Below are 26,818 nucleotides of genomic sequence, written 5' to 3'. Positions count from 1 at the left end.
TCTGTGAGTTCGAGGCCAGCCTGGGCTACAGAGTGAGTTCCAAGAAAGGCACAAAGCTACTCAGAGAAACCCTGTCTCGAAAAACCAAAAAAAAAAAAAAAAAAAATACAGGTGGTGGTGGCACATGCCTTTAGTCCCAACACTTCAGAGGCAGAGGCAGGTGGATCTCTGTGAGTTTGAGCCCAGCCTGGTCTACACAGCAAGTTCCAGGACAGCCAGGGCTACCCAGAGAAACCCTATCTCTAAAATAAAAAAATAAGCTAAGCAATTCTCAAACTCTTGACAATCATCATGTCTCACCCTCCCAAGTCCTGAGATTCTAGGCATACGCCACCGTATATGGCTCCACAGTGCCTTTTAGGGCCATCATGGAGCTCACCAGGCACATGTGTAGTATCTCCATGGCAACGCCATAGAACAAGACCAGCCACCTCAGCTCTGTGGTTGGTTCCTTGCTGTGCTCCATTCTGAGCACAGTGCTAGTGACTGCTCCTCAGCGTGGCTGGATTCCCAAAGCATCACCAGAACCTTCCACCCAGAATCCAGTGAGGAGTGACCAGAAAAGGTAGGACCTGGTTTGTTTGGTTCCCCCCCCCCCCATATCAGATACTCTAGTACACTCTGAACTGCCTGAGATATCTGAACACCAAGGGACATACTACAGGAAAGACCTGGTATTGTTCCAGAGAGGTGGCAGTCACACTGTTGGCATGGTTACCATCTTGAGCTTAGTGTCACCAAGATAGGACTCCCTGCCACACCCTGATGCAGTCAGCTCGATGCCAAAGTGACTTTCCCGTTCCTCAGCCAATGATGTGATTACCACTGTCGGTAGCAGCCACAATGGCGGCTCCTCGTGCTTATCAATCCCTTACCCTCTTCTGGGCTTCAGAGTAATGACGTCATCCCAGATATTGTCCCACAGTCTCTGCTTAGAGAAACCTTGTCACCCTCAGAGAGAAGGAAGCTGAGATGTAGAAGGGTCAGATATCTGTCATCTAAGCTTCCCCCTACCTGCTTTCTGCCACCAACCTGGGGTTGAGCTACAGGTCTCACAGCCTTTCAGAGCCTGCCCCTTTCAGAAGCCTGCCCCTTTCCACTGACTTGGAAGCAGTGCAGCACCCACGGGAGCTTTTGGCATTTAGAAGTGCTAACATGTCCTGGGAGCCCCAGCTTCGAACTGCTGGCATTCAGACACAGTTCCCTGCCTCCATCTCCCTCAGGCTCACGCTGGGAGCTGGGCTCTGGTGATGAAAGAAGGAGAAAGAGCTTTTGCTTCGGTTCTGCACGAGATCAGGGGACTTGTCTTTTGTTTTGAGATAGGGTCTTGCTATGCAGCAACCTAGGCTAGCCTCAAACTCACTATGTAGCCTAGGCTATCCTCAAATTCCTGATTCTCCTGGCTCAGCCTCCCATATGCTGGCTGAGATTACAGATAGGTGCAATCTTGTCCACCTTGAATTGGTGTTGATTTATTTTAATCTTTTGAGACAGGTTCCTGACAGCTTCAAACATCTGGTCCTCCTGTCTCCACCCAAGTATTAGGATTATAGGCAGGTGTTACTACAACCATCAAACTTTGGTTTCTTGGTCAGAATTTTCTAGATCCTTTCATTTGAAACTCCTGTATAATTGCGTCCAGCTTCTGTATGGTTCCTATGGGTTTGGCCCAGGTAGGAGAGGCTGTCTCGGGCTAGGAAAAGAGCTAGGGACAGCCGGGCCTGGGGAGGCTGTTGCTTTGCCTTTTACCCTAGGATTTCTTAGCTGTGACACCAAGACCTTGCTAGTGGATGGATGGCATTGTTCTTTGGTTTCCTAGCTCTGAAGGTCCAGGGCATTGGAAAATGAAACAGCATGACAATTCAACTGGTAAAACCAGGGCTGCTGCTAAAGACAGGCGTGGGGCTGACACTGTAATTTAGTGGCAGGACACCTGCCAAGCATGTGCAAGACTCTCCCAACACTCCAAATAAGTAAATAATCAATAATTAAAGTTGGGACATGGTGGCGTACACCTTTAATCCCAGAGCTCTTGAGGAAGAGGCAGGTGGATCTCTTTCCAGTACAGCCTGGCCTACATATTGAGTTCCAGGACAGACAGGGCTATAAATAATGAGGGAGATCCTGTCTCAAACAAACAAATAAATGGTTGAGACCATATCGATGAGACAAGGAAACAAACTCCTTAGCAGGCCATGGGGCATCAGCTTGCCAGTACACTCCTATTTAGTTTAGCTAAGGTGAGGTAAGTATTCTTGCCATTCTAACATACGGGAAAGGAGGCCAAGCAAGACGTCGGTCGGCTTGCCAATGTCAGCACAGTGCAGGAGCCCGGTCAGGCCTTCACCACTGCTGCCCCTGACCGGCGACAGTCTTCAGAGCATCGAGCTGATAGTGTAACCATCAAGGGCTCCTTAAATGGCTCCCTGGGAAGTAAAGGAGAGGGTCACTGAGTTTTTGCCAAGGTTTCCTGCCAGGCAACTGTGCTAAAAAAGCATCTTTTCCTTCCCAGGATGTTAGTAGGAGGCAAACAGATTGTTACAGCCTTCTGGCTTCTTCCAGACCATGGCAGTGGACTGGCCCTGACTCAGGAAACAAAGCAATCTGGGAGGGCCAAGGCCACAGGAGAAGGCTGAGTCCCGGGTGGGGGTGGGAGGTTGCTCTGCAGCACAGGGCTTATGGGAAGGCTCCTTCCCTACTAAGATACCAGTGTTTCCACCTAGCTCTTTACAACATGAGCCTGAAGCCGCTTTTAAAACTCATTACTCACTCCCTGGACATCTTGGGCACACCATGTTCCCAGACTCTGCCCACAAATTTCTACCCACTAAAATGTCCTTATCTATCCCTCCAAGCTTTTCTGTTTCTTTAGTACCTCTCCCCCGCCCCCTTTTAGACAAGTTCTCTGTACACAGCCCAGGCTGACCTCAAACTTTCAAACTTGTGATCCGCCTGCCTTTGCCTCCCAGATATAAGTTTTTTTTTGGTTTTTTTTTAATGATTTGTTTTCATTTTATGTACATTGGTGTTTTGCCTGCATATGACTGTGTGAGGGTGTCAGACACCCTGGAACTGGAGCTGTAGACAGCTGTGAGCTGCCATGTGGGTGCTGGGAATTGAACTCAGGACCTCTGGAAGAGCTGCTACCAATGCTCTTAACCTCTGAGCCATCTCTCCTGCCCTCCAGATGTAAGGTTTAAAGGCATGCCCTGTGATGCAAATCCTATCTCCTTCAAAAAACCTGCCCTGTTTCTCCAACAAGAGATAATCTACAGGAAGCCGGAGAGATGGCTCAGTGGTTGAGAGCACTTGGAGAGGACCTGACATCAGGTAGTTCCTAATCCTCTGTAACTCCAGGTCCAGAGCATCTGATGCCTTCCCTTCTCAGACACCTGAACTCAAGTGCACATATCCACACTCAGACATAAACACCTACACATAATTTAAAATAATCAAAATAATTTTTAAAAACCCTCTCATAACAGGCATGGTAACAGAGACCATAATCTGCTGTAACCACAGCACTTGAGATAGAGTTGAGGCCAACCTGTGCTACATTGTGAGACCTGTCCCCCCTTTTTTAACTTCTCCTTTGCCTCCTTTCTTCTTTTAAATACATATATGTGTGTGTGGAAGTTACAGAACAACTTTCATAAATAAATTCTCTGTTTTTACTGTCCCAGGCATCAAACTCAGGTCTTCAAGCTTGTGTGGCAGGTACTTTTATAAAAGTAATTCTTTCAATTTCTTTCCATTTCCAGCATGACTCTAGTATCTGCTCTTTGCATAAAGCGGATCATAAGGTTGATATTTACCGGCCAATTAGCAGGCACCAGGCATTGTGTTACAGCGCTTAATGCAGCATGCGATCTATTCCTTATCACATCTCTTTCTCTTGTACCCATTGGCCAGATAGAGAAACTGAAGCTCAGAGAGGCATCTACTTACCCCAGGCCTGCACTTAGTAAAATAGTTAGCATTTGAGCCTCCGTCTTTCTGACCATAGAGTTCATGTTCCTTGTTATTTCAGCCCCCTGCTTCCTACTTCCTTAGGAAGTTGCCATTTCCCTGGTAGAATGAAAACACCTGAGGATACGGCTTGGGTTCCATCCATCCTCAGAACCCCTCAGATGCTGGGGAGGGTGGGAGTCCTGGACTCAGGGGTTGCCCTATGAATGCAGGCTTGAACGCAATTCTACCTTTTCTACCTTCTCTTTGTTACAGAAACCCACACTAAGGCCCTCTTTATAAGGGGCCAGGGTCACTGCCTGCCACACACACCCCAGTGAGAAATAAAGTCATTTCACTGACAGCGATCTGACTGGTTGGCAGTTGAGTGGAAGAGAGAAGAGAGGGAGGAAGGAGGGAGAAGACAAGACTAAATGAGCTGGGAGGGAGCTGAGGTGGGAACGGGGCTCTCAGGCTGAACTGGCCAGCTTCAGTGGCTCTCATAGTACAGGAGCATTACCGGACCTGGCTTCCAGTCTCAGCTCTTCCCCAGCCGCTGTGGAAACCGAGACAAGTTCCTACGCTTCTCTCTGCTGCAGTCTCCTCTCATGGGAAACGGGCATGCTGGGGGGTGGATGGTACTGCCCTTGCTAGACCTTGGCCTGTTGCGGGAGGATTGGAGCTATGACAGAGGGGAGGAGTGGGTGACGCCTCCAGGACACTGTGACAGTGCTATCAGTACCTGACATGCTGTGAAATGACTGGGCAGAAAGGTTAGGGGAGCAGGGAATTCACAACATCATGGCCACTGAAAAAGAAACTGAAGACACTTGCTGTCTTACTCCAAGATATGGTGGAATGATGGCCACTTCTGCAGTCGGTCTTGGCACTGTACCCTGACACCACCACCACCCACCCCCAGTGACTTTATAGCATTATTCCTATCCCATTTTGTCCCTTTCAAACTTGTTCCTCATCTTTCTGTCTTGTTTTCGGTATTTTGTTGTGGGATTATTATTAATTTGTTTTTTGGTCACATTATGTTGTCTGTATATGCTCCCTAGCTGGCTTAGGACTTGCATATAGGCCAGGTTGGCATCAAACTCATAGAGATCCACGTGCCTCTACCTCCTAAGTGCTGACGTTAAAAGTGTATGCCACCATACCCAACTAAGATGCAAAAATAAAAGATGAGCTTTATTTTTAATTTTGTCCGTGCGTGTTTTCATGCACAGACGCACTCAGGAGTACGTGTAAGGATTTGGTCCTTATATACGTCCTTAATTACGTCATCAGCCTTCGCTGGCTTCCCAGCCTAAAAAGCAGGTGGGCCCTCTGTGGGCTCTCTGTCCCCTCTCCTTCCCGCTCTTTCCCCCGTTGGCCCCTCTCTCCCCCGCTCCGTGTCTCTCTCTCTTTCTGTGTCTTTCTCTGTCCCCCCCCCCAATAAAGCCCTAAAAAGGTAACCATGGCTGTGATTCTTTTAATCAGTACGGGTGCCCCAAGAGGCCAGAGGTGTTAGATCTCCTGGAGCTAGAGTTGCAGGGAGTCTTGAGCTTCCCAATGTGGGTGCAGGAACAGCGAGCCCTCTGAACCACTGAGCCATCTCCAGCCTCAGAGTTAAGATGTTCTAAAGAGAGACACTGGTCGCTTCTCCCTCTGACTATCAGACTATTGAAAACATGGTCTCCAAGAAATTAGATGTTCCCCAGGATTCTCAGGAAAAGGAAAATGTGGAAGCCTGGTAATGCCTGGTGCCAGCAGGAGGAAGCGTTTGTCTCCAGGAAGCAATCTCACAGCATTCTCAACTCCTCAGACCCCCATCCAGAAGAGACTGGAGCGCAGACAAGAGTGGCAGGACCACCCCGTGCCCAGGACGGCTTAGTTAAGCATACCTTTGCCTCTATTTAAACCTAAAACCTCATGTCAGGGCCCAGGGACTTGACTGGGGTGGGGGCGGAGGAGGGGGGTCAGGGATCGCTAGATCTCATTATGTGTTCCTCTGTGGCCACACTGAACAACTCTGTTTTCTCTGCTTTTCACTGTTACTTTTTACTGTTGGGGCTGTAGGTTCGGCACTAACAACTCTTTCCCAGGATTGCCTGTGACTGAACTGTGGGTAAAAAGATACAACCTGAAATTGTGTCCAGTGAATCCCCAGCCTGGCTCTGGTCCCGTCAGGGCTCCTCTTTGAACCTGTTTGTCTGCTCAGAAAATGGAGGTAAGAATTCCTGGGAAGGTGAGGAGATTAGACAAAGGCCAGGAGCTGTTTTCTTTTAGGTGTGGGGGCTGTTATTTTGAGATAGGAGAAGTTGATCCTCCTGCCTCAGTGCTAGTGTGACAGATGTGCCTAAGCAGGTCAGGCCTGGGAGCTATTCTCCAGCAGTGCCCTGTGCTCTCCCGTTGTTTGGCCTTTCGTGCCCGTGGGCCTGTGTTATCACTAGCAGGGCTTCTATTATCCTTCACAGCAACCCTGAGGTGGAAATCCAATTTACGGATAAATGGCTAGGAAGGCTTGGAGCAGGCTCTGCACTCCAGTCAGGCTCCCTCTGCCTTACCCCTCCTCTTTTCTACCTAACTCGGATCCTTTCCTTCATCTGGTTTCAGCACAAACTAGCTCTCTGGAAGGATCCTTTGGTGTCGGGCCAGGGTGGGTATCTGTCCTGTCCTACAGTGGGGCTTTCTCTCTCTTCTCTACCACAAGGGTAGCTCCATGATGCAAAGCCTTTGTCACGCTACAGATGCATCCCTGGAGCATAGTGCCCTGTTGGGTAGCTAGCAGGTGCTCAGCAAATACTTGCCAGATGATGGAATTCATCATGCCGGGAGCAGAATGCTATGGGAGGGGCAGCAGAGAAAGCTTTGGACTTCTGCCATGCCTTACATTAGCAGTATCTTCTCCGAGTCCCGACAGCCAGTCCCCTGGGACACCACTGAAGCTATTTGAATTCCGGTCACTGCTTCACCTTGGGAAGGCAACTGCAGCCCTCACCAAGCAGTAATTGACGTCACGGTGGTGCCAGGAGCGGCCCCGTTAATATTTAATGTGGCCTTACTGCTGCAGAGCTGCAGGCAAGAAGGGCTGGAAGGGGCCATGTCTGGGCTCTGTGGAGCCACGGGGAGGACGCAGATGGGAAAGAAAGGGCTTCCTAAGCCGTAGAGCCTGGCAAATGAGCAGTGAGCCAGCTTAACTCTGAAAGAGCCAGGGCAGCATGTGGGCCTGCAGTGGGACAACAAGACTGCTGACTGAGCCCAAGTTCTAAATAATGGGGGATTAGGGCTTCCTGGGGGAAGTTTCCTGGAGACAGTGGTGGGGGAGAGTGCCGGCACCAGCCAGACCCTGCACAGCTGTGTGACCAAGAGCCTCGGTTTGCTCTCTGAGGAATGGAGCAAGCACATTCAGGGCTGATGCACTAGTTGAGGCAAGGAATGCAGAGGATTTGCTAGCACATAGTAGGCCCTCCACAAATGTGCAGCCTCTTTTTCCAAGCAAGATGTGAAGGGTTAGTCATGGATCCAGTGGCCAGGGAAAGAGCAGCATGAGACAGGAGGAAAAGGAGCGGGGAGCCAAATGTCTTCATCATCACGTCCCACACCAGGAGAGGTACAGGGGATGGAAGAGGTCATAACGGACGTACCGCCATCATCTCTTTAACAGATGAGAATGCTGAGGGACAAGGGAGCCATGTGGTCCAGATGTTCACATGCAGATCTTGGGGCTGACCACATCAGCAGTCCCCTAGGACTTGGCCAGCTGAGAGGTTTATTCAGGGCCACCTGCCTGGTGGGAAAGGCAGATGACTTCAGAGGCACACCGACATTCCTTTTGGGGTCCAGGGCAATCGCAGAAGCCTCACCTGCCCCCCACCTCTTCCTGGTCTCCTTCGGGTGTGTTTTCCCACAAATCTAGGCAGCTTCCCTAGCTAAAGTCTGGCCACATCATCTGGATACCTAAAGCCATTCTGTGATCCTACACAGGGACAGAGGGACACTAAAGAGAATGCAGGAGGTACAGGTAGGCTGATCTCAGATAGAGGGGCCTTCAGTAAGGGGTGACCCAAATAATTGTGTGTACACACATACTAAAAACACATTGTTATTCGTCTGAAATTGAACACTATAGCCTCAGTTTGCTAAACCCGGCAACCCTGTGTCTAGTGCGTCAGTGAGAAAGACCAGCGTCTTGAGCTGGAGCCAAGCTGATCCCACCCATTATTTGAACTCTCTGCTTTAGACAGCTTGAAAACCCCCAACTTTTCTTCCCCTCTGGCCTCTTGGAAGACATTGTCCCTTCCATAGTGACCCCCTTGCTATTTCCTGCTTCTCCCTCTGCCTCTGGGGCTTGACCTGACTCATCCTTTAGGCCTCTGAAGCATCATCCTTGCTTCCTCCTGGAAGCTTCTCCAGCCCTGGCATCTCCTTTGGGTCCCCTGGTGCCCTAAGAGGTTTCCCATGTCTGTCTTGTTAACTTGATAGAAAGTAGGAAGTCGACAAACAGCCCCTGGCATTTTGCCTGCCAACAGCTTCCCTAACTTCAGCTAAATCTGTGTGTCTACAAGCCCCTCCCTGGCCCAGTTGGAATCTCATCTCCTCCAGGCCTTCCCTGGGCCCCAGAATTTTCCCAGCTTTTTTCTCCTCAGCCACCGTCCAGAGCAGCAAGCCATGCCATAAGCTTAGCAAGGCCTTCCTCCCCCAGACTCTCCCATGACCCCAGGCACTGAGCATTGCTGCCCTGTTCCCCGGTGGTCCTCAACAAACACCAGTAAGTGTGGGGATGCCCACCAAGAGCCAGCAACCAAAATCCTAAGCCTTCCCAAGGCATTCTATAGGCCTTAAAGGAGTCAGGGAGCCCCCTCCCCTTTTAAAACCCTGTGTGCTTTGGGGGCCCCTTGCACTCTGTATGCCTACCAGGGAAGCGGGGAGGCATCTGTAGTTCCCACTCCACAAACTAGGAAACTCAGAAAGTGGAGAAATGTGTTACTCAAGGCTCAGATCAGCAGATTCCATCCTACTTAAGGGTCTTTGCACTTGGGATATCTCTGATTGGAATATTTCCAATGGAGTTTCATGTGGGGTGCGGACCCTTACCCAGCACCAAGAACAGGCATCTCAGGGCTGGAGATTCTCAGCGGTTAAGAGTGTTTTTGCAGGGCTGGAGAGATGGCTCAGAGGTTAAGAGCACTGACTGCTCTTCCAGAGGTCCTGAGTTCAATTCCCAGCAACCACGTGGTGGCTCACAACCATCTGTGATGAGATCTGGTGCCCTCTTCTGGCCTGCAGTCATACATGCTGTATACATAATAAATAAATAAAAATCTAAAAAAAAAAAAAAAAAAAAAGAGTGTTTTTGCAGAAGACTGGAGTTCAGTTCCCAGCACTCATGTCTGGCCATCTTGTACCACCCCAATCCTCCCTCCAACCCCTGTCCACCACTACTCTGTGACTGTCCCAGTACCCTGTCTTCCATTACCATCTGAGAACCTGATGGAGTCACTTTGGGAGAGTCCCTCAAGAGAAGACCACTAGGCTGCAGTTTTCATAAAAGCAGAGCCACCCCAGGCTGTTCCCCACATCCCCCCAGTGTCTCTGGTGCTGTCTTGGTGTCTGGGGCAGGAGAGATGCCTCTAACTGTTGTTGTAGAGAAACTGTGTCTGCTCCTTGCTGGTGCGGCATTTAGGAGAGCGGAGTGGCAGGTGTGAACTTTTTACAAGGTCATCTTCAAAAGCAGTGCTCCAGGAAGGGCAGGAGGGTGGGCCTAGTGACTGGGCTGTTTCTAAGGCAGGAACTTCAGGAAGCCCAAGCTGAACAGGAAAGAAAGAGAACTTCCAGACTATTTTCAGCTTAGATTTGAACTACTAAAGCCACTAGGGGTTTCTTTCCTCTATTTCTACTGCCCATACCCTCCGGCTAGGGATGCTGAGTCACTCTTTGGGGAACAACTATTTCAGATTCCTTCACACAAATACAGTCCTCAGAGTCTACCAAGAAATTGATCCATAACTGCAGCTTCAGTTAAAGAAAAAGTATACACCCAAGAACAGGAGAGTCAGCTTCCAGATCAGGCACGGGCCACCATCTGCTCTCTGTGGGAGCAGGAAAAGTATGCATCCAAGAAGAGGAGAGTCAGCTCCCAGAGCAGGCATAGGCCACTGTCTGCTCTCTGTGGGAGCAGGGAGAGCACCCCATGGCCCAAGTCTAGTGCCCTTGTTTTTGGAATCCTGATTTAAGACTGTGAGAGGACTGGACTCAGAAGTTAAGAGCACTTATGGCTCTTGCAGAAGACCCGGGGCTCAGTTCCCAGCACACACATGGAGGCTCGGAGCCGAATATAATTCCTTGGAGCACTCGAGTGGAGAAGGCAACGATTTGGCTATGTGGCCTTGACAAGGGCTCAGAAGGGTGGGCATTCCAACTCTGGGACACAAAACAAATTACGGGACTTCTCTGAGCTCTGGTGACTTTATGTGTAGGTGAGCCATTCAATCCTGACCTATACAACCCCTCGATCTGTTGAGATGATTGGATATTTTAGATGGAGGAGTATTTTGAAAAGCATTTGGTGTTTGACAAATAAAAAGAGGGTTAGTCATTTGCTTTTTTTTTTTTTTTTTTTTTTTTTTTAAATGAAAAGACCCCTGGATTCTCTCACAATAGCCCTTGGAAGCCTTTAAGTCAGGCAATACAACATAATCTCAAATCCTGGCTTGCCATTTATATGAATTTGGGCCAACGAGTTAACTTCTGGTGCTGCCAGAGGTTTGTTTTCCTTCTGGGGGACATAGAAGTCTCAGAGAAAAGAGGGGACTAAGAGGATGCTGTGAGATACAAAATAGACATGAGCAGAAGCCACCCCCGCCCCCCTCCAGCCCCACAAAGCTCCGAGTAACCAGTGTGGGAAGTCCAACGCTTGCCTATAAACCGGCTCAGGAGTTGCCTGTCCCTCCTCCCACCCCGTAGAAGCAGCCCCATGGATCGTAGCCCACCAGGTAGATGGTGACTCAATTTCCGGCAGAGACTGGTCCCCCTGTCTCTGTTGCCATGGCGCTGCAGCACAAGCTGGCCAATCAGGAAAGAGACCCGTATCTGAGCCTCTGGTTAAAACCAGAGCAGGGCGTCTTAGCCAATGGGAAGGGCGGCAGAGTGGAGCCACCATGGAAACCTCAGCAGCGGGTTCAAACCGTGTTTTCATGTCTCATTTGCAGGGGCGGGGAAGGCGCACAGGCTGGGTTTTTAGCATCCACTTTCCCCCCAAAGTTCACCTTGTATTTCCAGGAAGACATTCAGGAGCATAGCAGGGGTACACGGTATCTTCCAAGAGTTAGAAAAAGACTCCAGCTTAGCAGGACAATGCTGTAGATATCCCGTTGTCGCTTCCCCTCAGCCCAGATGCTCAGCACCACCTGTGTCTATGACCTTAGCCTGTCCCCACAGTTCTGCCCAGCTCCATCTGTCCTAGGAAGAGGCTGTGTAGGCTGCAGAAAGATCTCCAGCCCCAAGTAAGAAAAGGAACATTGGACTCACTCCTAAAGGGTGTTCTTTTGTCCTCCAGCCTTGTGGCTTTGAGCAAACTGTTTAGCCTCTCCTCCAGGGGCAGGGGGTGCAGGAGGGCAGAGACAAGGGTCTGATCCAGATATCATCTCTGTGAAATTAGCAGAGAGAGCAAATGGGCTCCTGGGGTCACATTCTTAGACTTAATGCTTTTTCACCTTTACGCGCTAGTCGAAATGAATCTATAGGAAACAGCTTCCCAAGGAACAGTCCCATAAATAGTGACAGTGGACACAAACAAAGCTGGAGAGTCCATGCCTGTTAAGTTTCTAGGCTCAGTGGGCCATTCATTCTAGAGCTCACGCCCAGAGTGGTGAAGCTGCCTCCGAAGGTCACACAGCTTACCTGAATGACCTAAGTCATGACCTAAGCCTTAGGCCTGTTTACTTGCATCACGCAATCTTCGTAAGGTGTCCTTTCTCCCTCGGCTAGCAACCAGGGATCCACACATCCTGACACCTCTCATTTTGCAAACACGGACTTAATCACACCTGCAGGGGAAATCATGTCCCAGGCTTTCCCCCACTCCCTTCTGGCTTTCACTCTGTTGCCTGGCAACAGTTCTATCCGGAAATCTGGGTATCATCCTCAGCAACCGTCTCACCCTCATCCTTCCTGGAATACATTGCTCAGTCACGACCACTTCATCTCCTAAGTGGTCCTTAAGACCGTGCACTCATCTTCTCCCCCACTGCTTCACTCGCCCAGGGTTCCATTATGTATTTCCTGAACACATTGACTTCCGTCAGGCTTCGGCCTTTTATGCTTGCCCATCCCACCTCCAACTACCACCACCCATCACCACAGAAAAATCTTAAAATTGCCAATCTGATCATGCCGCCTGCTGCTTGCTTCTGAGGACAAAAGTGAAAATCCTCAGCGTGTCTGGGATGCATTTCTCCTCTAGTCTCCCCAACTTCATCCTGCCCTTGTGCGTCTTTCTTCTCTGCCTAGAATGTTCTCCACCACAACTCCTGTTACCCCAGCTAGCCCTCCTTACCCTTCAGCCCTCACTGGAATGATTAGTCACTTCCTTAAGGAGTTTTCCTGGCCTCCACGACCACATTAATTTGCCCTAGGATAGGTTCTCCGGGGACCACGGTTTTTTTGTTTTGTTTTGTTTTTTATGTGCGTGGGTATTTTGTCTGCATGTATATCTGTGCACAGTGTGAATGCCTGGTTCCTGAGGAGCCCAGAAGAGGGCTTCAGATCCCTGGGACTGGAGTAACAGTCGTGAGGTGCCATGTGGGGGCTGGGAATCAAACCCAGGTCCTCTGGAAGAGCAGCCACTGCTCTTACTTTCTGAGCCATTTCTCTAGTCTCTACCTCCCATTTTATTATTATTGTTGTTGTTGTTGTTGTTTGAGACATGGTTTCTCTGTGTAGCCTTGGTGGTCCTGGAACTAGCTCTACAGACCAGGCTGGCCTTGAACTCATAAGAGGTCCGCCTGCCTCTGCCTCCAGAGTGCTGGAATGAAAGGTGTGTGCCACCACTGCCTGGCTTTCCTACTTCCCATTTTAAGGAGCAGAAAATTTATTTGCTCTAGATCACACATGTAATAAGTGGTGAAACTAGTGTTAAAATACAGGTCTGTTTGACTCCACGGCCAAGATCCTTCATCAGTCCCCACATGTTTGAGTAGTGTCTAGGCACTGGTAGCCCAGGGTTAGCCCAGGATGGCCCGGGGACAGCCCATTCAAGTACTGACCACTCATCTGTCAAAAACTTACTATAAATCAGTTGATTTGTTTTTTTTGTAAGTTTTGTTTTGTTTTGCTTTTGTTTGTCTGATTGTTTTGAGACAAAGTCTCACTCTGTAGACCAGGCTAGCCTGGAACTCAGAGATCCACCTACTTCAGCCTCACCAGGGCAAGGATTGGAACCACCGCGTTCAGCTGATTGATATCGGCTGAACTGTTCCTGTCTGAGACTGCCTCGCTGGTTGTAACAAGAGCATGTCTCTCTTCTTCACGGCAGTCCGTCAACAATTTACAGCAGTTCTCGTATCTCCCTTGTGTAGGATTCTCTCCCGGGGCCTGTAGAGCAGAGGGAGTTAGGTATCCGGCAAACTAGCAAATATGTACTCTCATCCCAGCTCGGCCACTTTCCACAGCCAGCAAATTTCAAAAGAGAATTAAGTAGGTGATTTTGACAAGCAAGGACACAAAATCATCAATTCCTGTCACCCTGGTTTCATAAAAGAAAGGGCAGGCTGACACAGAAAAATGTAGGACAGACAATCTCAGAATTAATTTAGCTTTGTGAAAAGTCCCCATGCTGTCCCCGTTGTTCTCATTTCGCCGTGTCCCAGTGTGGACTCTGTCGGAGACTGGCCCAGGTCTGCAGAACCTCTGCTCTAACCCAGTAAAGGATGCGTCATCAGCCAGAAAAACCAGAGCACAGAGCTCCAGTGTCGGGCGGGTTCCTCCTCACCCTGATTCAAGAAGGAAGGCACAGCAAATGTGTCTGGCCCACAGACAGGAGGCCAGACAGACTTCATCACACTGCAGCTTCGTGTCCATCTTTGAGCTCTGCTCAATGGGTCAAAGCCTTTCTGTCCTTTTATAATGCCATGGATGCCCTGTGAGCACCCAGTTTCAGCAAGTGGAGCCTACTGGAGGTCAGGCTAGCTCTTCCAGCCTCATGACCTGATGTCGATGAGAAAGGTGAGTTACTTTTGCAAGGACAATAAATTATTCCCTGGAAGGATTTTTGGCTTTGAGTTTCCTCACCATTCTACTCATTCACGCATTCATTCATTATTTACCACCTAGCATAGTGCAAAATACCATGTCAGCATAGGGAAAGAAGGATTTGGCCTCTGTTCTCATGGTGTTAGGTCCATCAGAGGCAGTCAATTCAAACGGAGGGAAGCGTATAATCTGGGTAAGTGCTACAGCAGAGCACAGAACACATCTAGTGTGGTGGTTACTATGGACTGCCAAGTTACAGAATTCAGAATCATTTCAAGAGAGGCCTCTGGGCATATGGATGAGGGATTATCTAATGTAGGTTAATTGAGGTAGGAAGGCCTACGCTGTGTATGGGCAGCCTCATTCCATGGGCTGGGATCTCAGTCTAGACAGACAAGAGAAAACAAGCCGAGCACCAGCCTTCCCTGCTCTCTGCTTCCTGACTGTGGCTGCAATGTGATCAGCTGCTCCAAGCCTCTGCTGCCATGACTTTCCTGCCACAATAGACTATACCCTCAAACCAGGAGCCGAGGAAACACTTCCTTTCGTAAGGTGCTTCGTCGTGTATTCTGTTACAGCAATAAGAGTAGAAATGTATACTCTCAGAGTATAAAACAAGGTGACTTTCCTAGTCACCGGATTGGAAGGTTGAGACAATAATGATCAAGTTGAGATGGAAGGAAGAATGGGCATTAGGTAGATAGAGAAGGAAAAGCACCTTCCAGGCAGGCAAGTGTTTAGGGAGACACAGCCCGAATCACACAGAGCCTCGATGAGCAATGTGACTGCAGAGGGATGAGCCACGGGGAACTCTGAGGCTAAGGAGGAGACCAAGGTTTACTTGCTAGTTAAAGAGTTTGGTCCTCTTGTTAAGTGGATTAGGGTCTGGACCACGGAAAAATGGTAAAATGTACATGTTATTATTACACAAAGACAGAGAGCGGGAAAAAAATAGTTGCCTCTTTAAGAAAAACCAAGTGCTGGAGAGATGGGATTAAGAGCACTTGCTGCCACACTTGTAGAGGACCTGGATTTGGTTCCCAGCACCCACCTGGTGGCTCACAACCATCTGTAACTCCAGTTCCAGAGGATCTGATGCCCTCTTCTGACCTCCAGTGTACACAGACATACCTGCAGGCAAAACATTCATATGCATAATAAGTCTAAAAAAGTTTGAAAAGAAAGTTCAAACAGATGGTGATGGTCATGATAATAACAATTTAAAGATGATAATGGAGTTGGGTGTGACGGCTCATGCCTGTGGTCCCCCCAAAAAGCCAGCCTGGGCTACACAGCAGGATGCTGCCTCACAACAACAAACAATAATAATCACAATAGAGTTAACATCACACACACACACACACACACACACACACACACCCGCAGTGTACTGTGGTAAGCATTCTCCTCATTTTCTCTTTGATCTCCATGTCTCCTCCAGGAGGTGGGCGCTGCTATTATCCCCACGTGTAGTCAACAAACCTGAAGCACCAAGAAGTTAAACTTGCCCAAACGGAAGACAAAGGACACGTGTTCTGAGAAGAGTCCCACTCATGGGTTTGTTTGTTTGTTCTCGGCTCTGGTGTTAGAGATCAAGCGAGCGCAGGTCCTCACACAAGCGAGGCCAGTGCTCTCTACTGCCAAGCTACAGTCCCCGTCCAAGAGAGTGCCCCCATAAGGAATTTACAGGACAGGACAAGTCTGTCTTTTCAGAGACACTGGCCTTGGGTAGACTTAACTTGTAATTTAGGCTCTCTTCAAAAATGTTTGTTGTTGTCTGTGTGTGAGAGAAAGTCAGTCCTGGCATGCGTGTGGAGGTCTTAGGACCACTATTAGGAATTGGCGTTGGCCTTCTGCCTTGTTGAGGGAAGATAAGATCTCTTGTAGTTTCTGCTGCACTGTGTAATCTAGATCAACAGCCGACAAGCTTCCAGGTGGTTCTCCAGCCTTCATCTCCTATCATCTCGCTGTAGGAATGCTGGGATTCCAGGTGCATGCCTTTGCATCCAGCAATGTGGAAGGACCAGTTTGGTTGGGTGGCGTGGATGAAGGTAAGGATGCTGAAGAGAGGTCGATTACAATATGTTTTTGCTGATGGATCAGATGAGGGGGTTGAGGGGAAGGGAAATGTAGGATGATTCCAAGGCTTTCTGCCTGAATAACTGGGTAGATGATGGTACGGATACTAAATCGGGGAAGACTGTGGGAGGAGCAGGCTTCGGGGAGCTGGGGGCGGGGTGCACAGCTAAATCAAGAGTTGTGCTGTAACACATACCGAGCTTGCCATCCCTCCAAGATCTCCAGTGAAGAGTCAGGGAAGCAACGGAGCCCAGGAGGTAGGTGGGAAAGGCATCCATGGTTCCCAGGGGATGGAAGTTTGGGTCCTGCAGTGTGCTGACTGTGCAGATGCAGAGCAGAGTCAGGGCGTGAGAAAGGAGGAGGAAGACCTGGCTCAGCTCCACTGACCAACCCCAACCCCAGACAAGCTGGCTCCCCACTCAGGACCCCAAGTTTTCCCTCCACAGACAAAGCAACGGCCAGCGAGGTCATTCTGCGATGTTTCTGACAGCCAACCCCACAGTCACTTGCCAGAGGAAGAGACCAAGGGCCAGGGCCACTGCCAACAAGTGAAAACCCAAATACAACACAACACAGGCCAAAAGCCCTCCTTCCAAGGTAAAGGGCTGTGTGGGCAAGGTCATGGGGACCTGGACTAGAATCCAAACCCTTAACCCCTGATGGTAAGGTGCCCATAATTCTTGGTTACTTACCTGTAGAGGGCAGCTGGTAATACCCACTGTGACCCAGGCATAGTGTTGCACACCTGTAATCCTGCACTGGGAGGCTGAGCCAGGAGGACTGTAAGGTAGAGGTTATTCTTAGGTAGAGAAAGATGTTGTCTCAGAGTATGACAAAACAATCAACCAAACACCACCACCACTACACACACACACACACACACACACACGCACACGCACACGCACACGCACACGCACAGGCGCACGCGCACGCGCACGCACACGCACACTGTGAGGGATTGCTAACAGAGTTAAATACGCCAGCAAGCAGTGTCCTGCCGAGCCCCTCTCCAGGCATGCCTGTGATCCAGGCATGTGAGCTCTTTGCTTTATGGGGATAGCTTCCCTGAGTCAGGAGAGGAAGGCCAAGGTGGCTCTACCCTTACAGAGAAACATGGTCTTGCTGCTGGTCAGACCTCAGGGCTCCGGGACTGTGCCATCTGCACAGCACATGGCTGCCCCTGAGTGAGGAGTCAGCACAGACTGACTAGGTCATGAATTAAAGCCTGGGGCGTGGTAAAGGAAGGGGTGTCCTGAGAGAAGGGAAAGGTCCACCCGTCACCTTCTAAGGCGGACCATGGCTATAGTGTTGAGCCCTTTTCCAGGCTGCACTGACTGGCTTGGGGCAGGGATATGACAGCAGAGAAATGCTTCTGCACAGCAAGCGGGACCAAGGCGGCCCTTGTCTCTGTGTCTTCTAGAATCTACCTCGGGAGAGAGGCGGAGGCTGCTAAGCCGTCAGCCTGTGCCCCTGCCCACCATCAAATTAAAGGTTCTGCCGTTAGGTCCCTTTTAACACGGCAGTCCCAGGCTAGCTACTCCCCCTGTCTTTACCCAACACAGGTTCTCAGTAGGTCCCCGGCAAGGAGGGGGACACATTCCTACTGAAAAGAGGACAAAACAGAGGCCAGAGGAGGCTTCCTTCTCTTGAAGATGGACAGCTGTGTGTCCCTGATGATCCTGGGTGATGGGGTCTCACCTCCTCCAGCCCTCACCCCTTCCTCTCATTTGGACCCACGAAGCCTCTTTCCACCCCAGGGTCTCAAGAGTCTTCACAACCAGAACTTCTCTGCCCTCACCCTCTCTGCTCTTGGCCAGCTCTGCCAGCCACCAGGTTCCCAGGGAAATGTCCAGAAGCCACCCCTCAGCCCCAGCATAGCTTGAGGTCCCATCTAACCTCACAGCCTCTCTGGCCTTTGGGACACTTTCCCCAACTATACTTGACAACTACAATAGTTACTGTGCATTTCGTTGTGTCTAGTGTTCTTCTTGCTCGTGTATCTACACAACACTGTGCACAGATGGTTTTTGTGTACATATACACATATACACACATTAGAAAATGGTGGTTATGCCAGGCGGTGGTGACACACGCCTTTAATCCCAGAACTCAGGAGGCAGCAGCAGGTGGATCTCTGTGAGTTCGAGGCCAGCCTGGGCTACAGAGAAAGTTCCAGGACAGCCAGGACTGTTTCACAGAGAAACCCTATTTGGAAAAACAAAACAAAAAGATGAAAAAAAGGCCGGGCGGTGGTGGCGCACGCTTTTAATCCCAGCACTCGGGAGGCAGAGCCAGGCGGATCTCTGAGTTCGAGGCCAGCCTGGGCTACCAAGAGAGTTCCAGGACAGGCTCCAAAGCTACACAGAGAAACCCTGTCTCGAAACAAAACAAAACAAAACAAAACAAAACAAAAAGATGAAAAAAGAAAGAAAATGGTGTTGTTTTTTTTTTGGTTTGTTTGTTTGTTTGTTTTAACCAATCTTCCCGTTTTGCCTGTGTGTGCAAAAGGAAACCTTAAGATTGCCAAACGGTTGCTGCTATCCATGCAGTGGCCTTTCTGTGGGAACCACAGTTTCAGTAGCTGGGTGAATGTCCCAGACTTCAGCAGGGAACTCCTGGGTCAGCACAGAGAATGCCTGCTCACCTGCAGACCCTTAGCTGCTCGGACCGAGCAGCAGTGAACTAAGGAGCCAGTAGAGTCCTGTCGAACAGTGGTCCAGGAGAGGCCCTGAAATCCTTTCTTACTCACACCCTTTTCAGTACTGGGCTGTTCTTCCCTTCCAGTCCCTTCGGTTTCTCTGTAAACTAGAGGTCAGACATCGCCTCCCTGAGATGTTTTACAAATGGCGCTTTTCTGGGAACCACTGATGAGCTGTGTCTCCTTGCTGTTGTAGAGAGCAATGGGAGGCAGGGTGATGTTAGATACCCTCAAAGAGGCTAGTGGTCAGCCCTAGGATCAGTCACCACTGGGAGACAGGGCTCCCACAAAGCTGCCTGGATCTGGTTGGTGAAGGTCTCAGGAGAGAAACAGCCTATAGGAGAGGCTCCTGTAGCAGGGGAAAACTTGTGCAGTCACAGCAGGATTCCTGCAGGACAGAACACATACCCACAGGGTTCTGGGTGGCATCAGTGGCCCAAGCTGCCTGCAGAGTCTTGTCCCAGGTCCTCTTCTGACTCACAGTGCTCTCTCACCATCTTATCCTTCAATCTGAAAGCTAAGGGTGGGGCCCCCGGAAGCGGCTGCAAGGAATATGAAGCTACCTTCCTCTTTCAATTGAAGATGTCAGTGACTAGACACTGTGACGGCTCCTCTGTCAGTCACACTAGCAATCAAGAACTATGGCACAAGGATCTCTCTCTGTGTGTGCTACAGAAGGCTGTTGGGATGCATGTATTAATGAGAGGATGGCCATCAAATGTGTGGACAGTGAGTGAGCCAAGAAACGATATACAGATCTCTCCCTGCAGAGAGAGGTTGGCTTTGAATCTCCTAGGAGACAGGGGCTTGTAGTAAGAGCCATTTCTCTCAGAGTCTAAATCATAAAAACTGATTTTAAAAAGTCAGTTATTGGGGTGCTTCAAAAGGATTCGGACTCAGAGAGATCCCAAAATATGTTTGGAGGATGCACATACCCAGCCTCCAGCAGCCATGGTCCCCCAAACCAGGCTGGCTCCCAGTGGTGGCAACCACCCTCCTGGTTCCTGCAGAAGGCAGATATTGAGGAGGTGAACAGACTCCTCTTGTCTCCTAAGAATGGTTCCCTATTTCACTTCTGCTTTGAGGTGAGACATGTCCTGCACGTCAAGCCACGCAGGGGTCCCCCATCCTCTCAGTGCCAACCACCCACAACAGTCTGTGTGGTACCCAAGAATAGGAAGGACTGGAGACATGGCTCTAACCACAGGACAAGAGGCCCAGGCCCCGAGCTCTGCCATTCCCTCCTCCCCAGGAGGCTGCTGGCCATGACCACTTCCCCAGGGCTGCTGCTTCTCTGATGCCTGGCTCTCCCCCTTCCTAGTGAGGGGAATCTTTTCTGCTCTTTTCTGCCGTGTGTGTGTGTGTGTGTGTGTGTGTGTGTGTGTGTGTGTGTGTGTGCTCAGTTGCCCCAGAAAATTCCTTTCATTGCTGGAGACTCAGTTTCCCCTGGGGGGTGAGGCTCCTATCACCCTGCTGCCTCCCGCAGTGCTGTCCTCTGGCTCTAGCAGGACTCAGACCTCCACTTCTCTGGGGTTCAATACCCACGCATGCTCTTCTTTCTTCTGTATTCTTTTTCTTCTGTCCTTTCCCAAGCTTCAGGCTGGCTGGTGGCATTTGAGGTTCTTTGTGACCTTGCCAGGCACATTAAAAATGGAACATTTGGCTTCCATGCAGGGCATATGCACAGCACCTCCTTAAAATTTAAATTTCTGGGCTTAGGTCAGGGGCACAACTCAGTGGTAGGGTATTTGCTTAACATGTGTGAGGCCCCGGGTTTGAATATCAACCCTATATAAAATAATATTCCCTGAGCACTCTGCACCACCCAGACAACTATACAAGGCTAACTTCAAGGATCCTCACTATGGCCTCCACGGCCTCTTTGAAGGAGGCCTGAGACACAGGACCCCGCTCCAGACTTGACCCATCCCCCGGTGAACAGACTGCCCAGGATCACACAGGTACCTGGCAGGAACATCGAGGAGAACAGCAGTGATGTGAGCAGGGTGTGGTGCCACACATCTGGAATTTCAGCACTCTAGAGACAGAGGCAAGAGGATTATGGGTTTGAGGCAATCCTAGGCTATAGAAGGACACTGATTCAACAAACAATAACAAAAACAGTCTGTGCAGTGGTTCATTTCTCACGGCTCTTGTCTCCTAGGTTCTCTCACCAGTTATCCCTGAGTGATACCGTGAAGATTTGATTATTCCCATTTTGTCACCATGGAAACAGATGCAGATCAGATGGATGGAGGAGGACCAGCACAGGATCACACCGTGAGGAAGCAGAATCCCCTGGGAGCAGGGATTCTGGCTGCCTGAGGAAAAATGGGGAAGGCTCAGGAAAGAAGGCAATTCCCCTGACGGTCCATGGCTGACATCGTCCAATCGGGATCCCATCTGAGGCTAGGAATAGCAAAGCCTGAGAGAGAAGGAGTGAAGCCCCACCTGGTGTAACCCCAGAGACAGGTTGGCTCAGGGTTCCCAGACAATGGGCCACTTGTCATTCCAGGTTGTAGCCTGGCACTTGAAAACTACTGCCCCCTGCCCTCCACGAAATCAATCATTGAAAGTGCAGGCTGGGCAGGGCAGCCTAGGAACCCCCACAAACCTTTTCTCTGATTTTAGTTTTTTAGTTCACTAATCTGGTACCAGACCATTCTATCCCGCTTCCCTTTGCCTTCCCCTTTTCCTACTAAAAGAGGTTCTTTTTGAAAACTCTTATATCGCCCAAATGCCCGTTTCTCCTTTCCTCCTGTGTTCCTGTGGCACTTTACCCAGTGCAGACAGACTCCTCCACAGTGGCTGCTGGGTCTCTGTACTCCTTCCCAGTGTGAGTCCGGCCAACCGTGAAAGCTCCTAATTCATGAAGTCCTTCCAGTGGAGGATACAAGGATGAACAAGGTGTGTTCTTTGCCTTCCAGTAGCTCTGGAGAGACCAGGAATATGCAAGAAAAACACAAAGAACTTGCAAGAAAAGCATGTGAGCAATGAACACCAGCAGGAGTCTACACTGGCCCTGCCTGCACCTTGCTTTGTGGCTTGCATGGGCTCAGTCACTCTGGCTTTGCAAGTGAGGTGTGGGGTTAGGACTGCCATCAAGGGAGCACTCAGGTCTTCACATCCAGAGGCCAGGAGCGGGTTTCTCTTCTTCTGTGGGGGAAGGCCCACTTGTGTGGACCTTTTCTTTTTTCTTTTTCTTTTTTCAAATCAGATCAAGATGCTTGATTCTTCCTCCTCCTCCTCCTCCTCTCTCCCCCAAACCCACTCTCTTCTCTGACAAGATCCCCGGGATGTAGCCCAGGCTGGCCTTGAATTTTGGGCTCAAAGTCATCCTCCTGCTTTAACCTCCTAAGTAGCTGGGATTGTAGCCTCACTCCACTGTGCCCAGCTTGCTCATGTCTATCTGGACCTTTGCCACTTTGTTACTCTGTCCTTGGGGACCGAGGATACAGATTGGGACAGGACATTTTGTCTTGAAAAGAGACTGTTTTCCAAGACAGCACCCACCCCACTATCCAATTCTAGACTGCAGGGAGGGAAAGGGTGTAGACCAAGAAGAACCAGTAGGGTTGGACAGGCATCAAATGGTGTTAGGAAATTTTTCTCTCAGGATGCCATGGATTTAAAAATAAATTGTTTTGTCTCATTGAAGACATTTGAGGAATATTGGACGGGAGGAACTGAGTTTGGGTCAGCAATTTGGTATAATTCAGGAAGCACAGTGCTGAGTCCAGGTTCCAGTGGCAACCGCTTCAGGTTCCTGGGGAGCCAAAGGGTTAACTCTACAGACAGCTTAGTCAGAAGGGAGAGGTCTGCAGTCTCATGGTCCCGAGATTTCTCCAGATTCACAGCCAGGTGAGGTCCCAGAATTCCAGAGCTCAGAGGAAAAAGAGTTTGCAAGGAATCACACAGACCCTCCCCATGTCCTGCTCTCACGGGTTGAGATTTTCTTCTTGGAAGAAATGTGAGCCGATTCACCGGTAACAGATGATTAGCTGTCACCAGATTAGTAGATCGAGGGCAAATCTGAAGGCTGTAGGACCTGGCTCTTGGCACATGCTCTTCAACAAGCAAAAGCCACACTTGGAGAGCACTCCTGGGCAAAGAGCTGCCTGAAGCACATGCAGGCTGAAACCAGCAGCTACAGAGTCCTGGGGGACAGGGCAGTCACTGTCCACTGCCTGTCAGATTCTGTGTGGGAAGCTAGGCCGTTACAAGATGCCTGTGTGTCTGCAGGGCTGCCCCACACATGAAATACAGTCACCTGTGGAGGGACTCCCGCCTGATCCCAGCAGCAGGTGGCATGTTGCATGTACTGCCCCTGCAGTACAAGGTGAAAGGGACGACACAGTGCAGGATCAGTCACGCTATCCCCACCCAGCCCAGGCTCCTTTCAGCTGTGTGGCCTGGGCTCCACGTCCAGAGGCCTTTCACCTCTTCTCAGGCACGTGGCAAGCACTCAGGAAGTGGGCGAGTTGGTAACTGAAGAGAGCTGTAAACTAGTTTGTACTCTGCTTCTCTCCTGCTATTTTCTATCCACTTTAGCAAACCCTCACAGATTTCAATGTATTTTATTTCAAAAATTTTTAATATAGAATGCTTCATGAATTTGCACATCATCCTTGCACAGGGGTTATTTTAAATTTTTTAATTAAATTTATTTGCACATGTATGTATATATGTGGATACTTGAGTACCACAACGTGTGTGTGTGGAGGTCAGGGAACTTTCTGGGGATGGTTCTTTCCTTCAACCATATGGGTCTGGGGAACTGAACTTAAGTCATCATATTCAAAGGCAAGCATCTTTAGCTACTGAGCTGTCTTGCTGGCCCCTTATTCCTTTTAATGCCGAGTTTATTTTCAAATGTATCAGAGCTGGGGATGGAATCCAGGGATGTACACACTTTTGGTATGTGCTCTTCTACTGTCCTGGAACTCACTCTGTAGACCAGGCAGGCCTTAACTCACAGAGATCCACCTGTCTCTATGCTGGGATTAAAAGTCATGTGCCAGCTGGGCACAGTGGCACACGTCTTTGACCCCAGCACTCGGGAGGCAGAGCCAGGTGGATCTCTGTGAGTTAGAGGCCAGCCTGGGCTACAGAGTGAGTTCCAGGACAGCCAGAGCTGTAACACAGAGAAACTGTCCAGAAAAACAAAAAACAACAACAAAAAACATGTGCCACCACACCTGGCTTAGGGTTGTTTCGAATACATGAACTTTTAGTGGGGACACATTCCAGACCGTCACTCCTGAGGCAAAGCTCTGCAGTTGGGCACCAGCGATGGAGGGAGACAGCCAGATCTCAGGGAGACTGGCTGGCTCACTAGGTGCTGATGGAGGAGAACACTGCATTCGAATCTGGAAAGCTGGAGGCTGCAGGAGCTGAGGTTCAAAGGCAGGAGTGTCTCAGGACCAGCTGACCGGCAAGTGACCCAGTGTTCTAACTCATCAGTTGCCCTTCCGCCACTTCATCCTCGGGGCTTCCGAGTCATCTTTGGAATATTACAGAAACTGCATGTGTGCGAGGGGTAAGTGGTGATTTCACATGATGGATAACAGGACCACACGAGATCACGCAGTCTGACCAGGCCGACAGCTGCCGTGACCAGCACTGACACTGAGGAGGCTGGCATGGAACTCAGTGAAGATGCCCAGCTAGGAAACGTGAGAACCTGAGAGATGTACTATCTTTTCAGTAAGTTCTCTCACATAAAGCTGCCTTTTTTGCTCGTGTGTGTGTGTGTGTGTGTGTGTGTGTGTGTGTGTGTGTGTGTGTGTTTGAGAGTGTGTTTTACTATGTATCCTGGAGCGGCCTCAAACTCCTAACAATCTTCCTCCTCCCCCTCGGTCTATCAAGTGCTGGGATTACAGGTACACTCCACGAAGTCCAGCTATACCTGCCTCACTCCTCCATCTACTCTAGGACAGCTCCCACAGACAGGAAGACTGAAAAAGTGGGGGGGGGGGAGTACTTTTTTTAGGCTTGCTCCATGACAGGGATGAATCACTACACTTTCACATAATAGCCTACTCTTTCAAAAGCTTCACATGCAGGAGCTGGAGAAGTGGCTCAGCCATTAAGAGCACTTGTTGCTCTTCCAAAGGACCCAGGTTCAGTGTCCAGCACCCACGTGGCAGCTCATAACCATCTGAACTCTAGTTCCAGGGAATCTGATGCTCTTTTGACCGGGGCACCAAGCATACATGATGATGTACGCACGCACATAGGCAAAACACACACAAAAAATGAATCTTAAAAACCAAAAGCTGTGCATGTAGGATTAATAGCTGTGATTAGAGGTTCCAGACGAGGCAGTTTGGAAGAGCGTTGTGCAGAAGACTTAGTTGGTTAAGAGTCTGGTTCCAGGGACTGTACCACTACCAAGGTAGCTGTGCAAACAACCCACCGGGCAAGACAATGTTTTGATTTTGTGGTGCTATGAACCTAGAGCCTGGTGCCTACTACGTCAGCTCTCTGAGCTACATCTCCAACACCACACCTAAGGTTTCTGGAGTCCAAGACGTCAAGAGAATTCTAAGTGGCAATTACAACTGGAGTGGAATTTCCTGTTTGTTTTTAAGACTTATTTATTTTTATTCGATGTGTATGAGGGTTTGCTTGTATGTACATACGTGTGTAAATGTTACAGCTGAGGGGAAAGGTATCCTGGCAGTTAGGAACCAAGGAATTCTACAAAGTCACACAGCACATCAAACCTCACAGGAGATTTATTGGGAGGAAAGAACCCAGGAGGGTGGCTCCTCTGCTCGGGTGAGAAGCAGCGGAGAACTGAGCAGAAGGCAGGGTTTATATAGGGTTTCCTGGGGGGTTGGGGTGGGGAGCTTTCCGGGGTGGAGATTTTCAGGGTGGGGATTGGTGGGATTTCAAGTCCTGGGCTTTTTACTCTGCAGGGTGGGGGCTGGGTCCAGCCGTTAGGGCAGTTAGTGTTCTGTGGGTGGAACCTGGCAGCTGGAGGTCCTGAGGGGCAGGGCCTGGTCACTTGAGTGCCTCCAGGTGCCTGTGTGTACCAATGTGTACCTGGTGCCAAAAGAGGTCAGAAGAGGATGTGGGATCCCCTGGAACTCAAACTACAGATGGTTATGAGTGGCCACATGGCTGCCGGGCACAGAACTCAGGTCCTTTGTAAGACCAGTTAAGTCTCTTAACTGAACCATCTTTTCAGCCCCATTTGACTTCTGAGACAGTCTCGCTACACAGCTCAGCTTTGCTCAGCACACACTGCAGAGGCCAACTTGGCCTGGAACTCCATGATCCTTCTGCCTCAGTCTCTGAAATATCTGCTTGGAGAAGTTTTAAAAAACAAATAACAAAACCCCACCCAGCTTCTCGGTAGAGAACAGTAGGATGGACCAAGACAAGTTAGGTTTCCTAGGGATGTACGTAAGAAAGACAAGGAGGGCTGGACCTGGAGTTGTAGCACAGGGCCCAGGAGAGGTGAAGGGTTCGAAAGCTGATAAGAAGGTGAGTCAACAGGGTAGCAGCCATGGCTACCAGATCCTCCCCTTGCTCTGCAGTCTTTGCCCTCCCTGAGGCTAAAGGCAGCAGCAGCTCTCCTCTACATGTCTGAGACACCACGAGGGCTGTCAGTGCGACCACTTAGCAAGGCATGTTTCTGACAGCACCAGCCTAGAGCTATATTATACTTACTGCCTGCTCACCAGTCCTGTCCAGAAGGATACTCGCTCCTGCCCAAGGGCTTTTGAAAAGAAACCTATCAAGTCGACTCATAGCCAGACTCGAGACCAGTGTGTTCTGAAGCCCTCTTGCCACCTGAGGAGACCTCACTGGCCTGGCTGTCCAGCCAGGGTGAGACTGCTACTA

General features: G+C 49.8%; 2 long non-coding RNA genes across 2 annotated transcripts; both read left to right on the top strand.

Annotated features, from left to right (window-relative positions):
* The first annotated feature begins 371 nt into the window (after positions 1–371).
* Positions 372–15,739, top strand: LOC131921039 (uncharacterized). The gene is made up of 3 exons (XR_009381829.1): positions 372–565; positions 6,016–6,166; positions 15,629–15,739. It is a non-coding gene; the product is annotated as an uncharacterized LOC131921039 (long non-coding RNA).
* A 420-nt stretch (positions 15,740–16,159) lies between these two features.
* On the top strand, positions 16,160–18,231 carry LOC131920595 (uncharacterized). Its single transcript, XR_009381715.1, has 2 exons — positions 16,160–16,238; positions 17,829–18,231. It is a non-coding gene; the product is annotated as an uncharacterized LOC131920595 (long non-coding RNA).
* Positions 18,232–26,818: the final 8,587 nt, after the last annotated feature.

This window comes from Peromyscus eremicus, chromosome 10 (genome assembly GCF_949786415.1).
Source record: "Peromyscus eremicus chromosome 10, PerEre_H2_v1, whole genome shotgun sequence".
Lineage (NCBI taxonomy): Eukaryota > Metazoa > Chordata > Mammalia > Rodentia > Cricetidae > Peromyscus > Peromyscus eremicus.
This window is presented reverse-complemented; position numbering and strand designations above follow the sequence as displayed.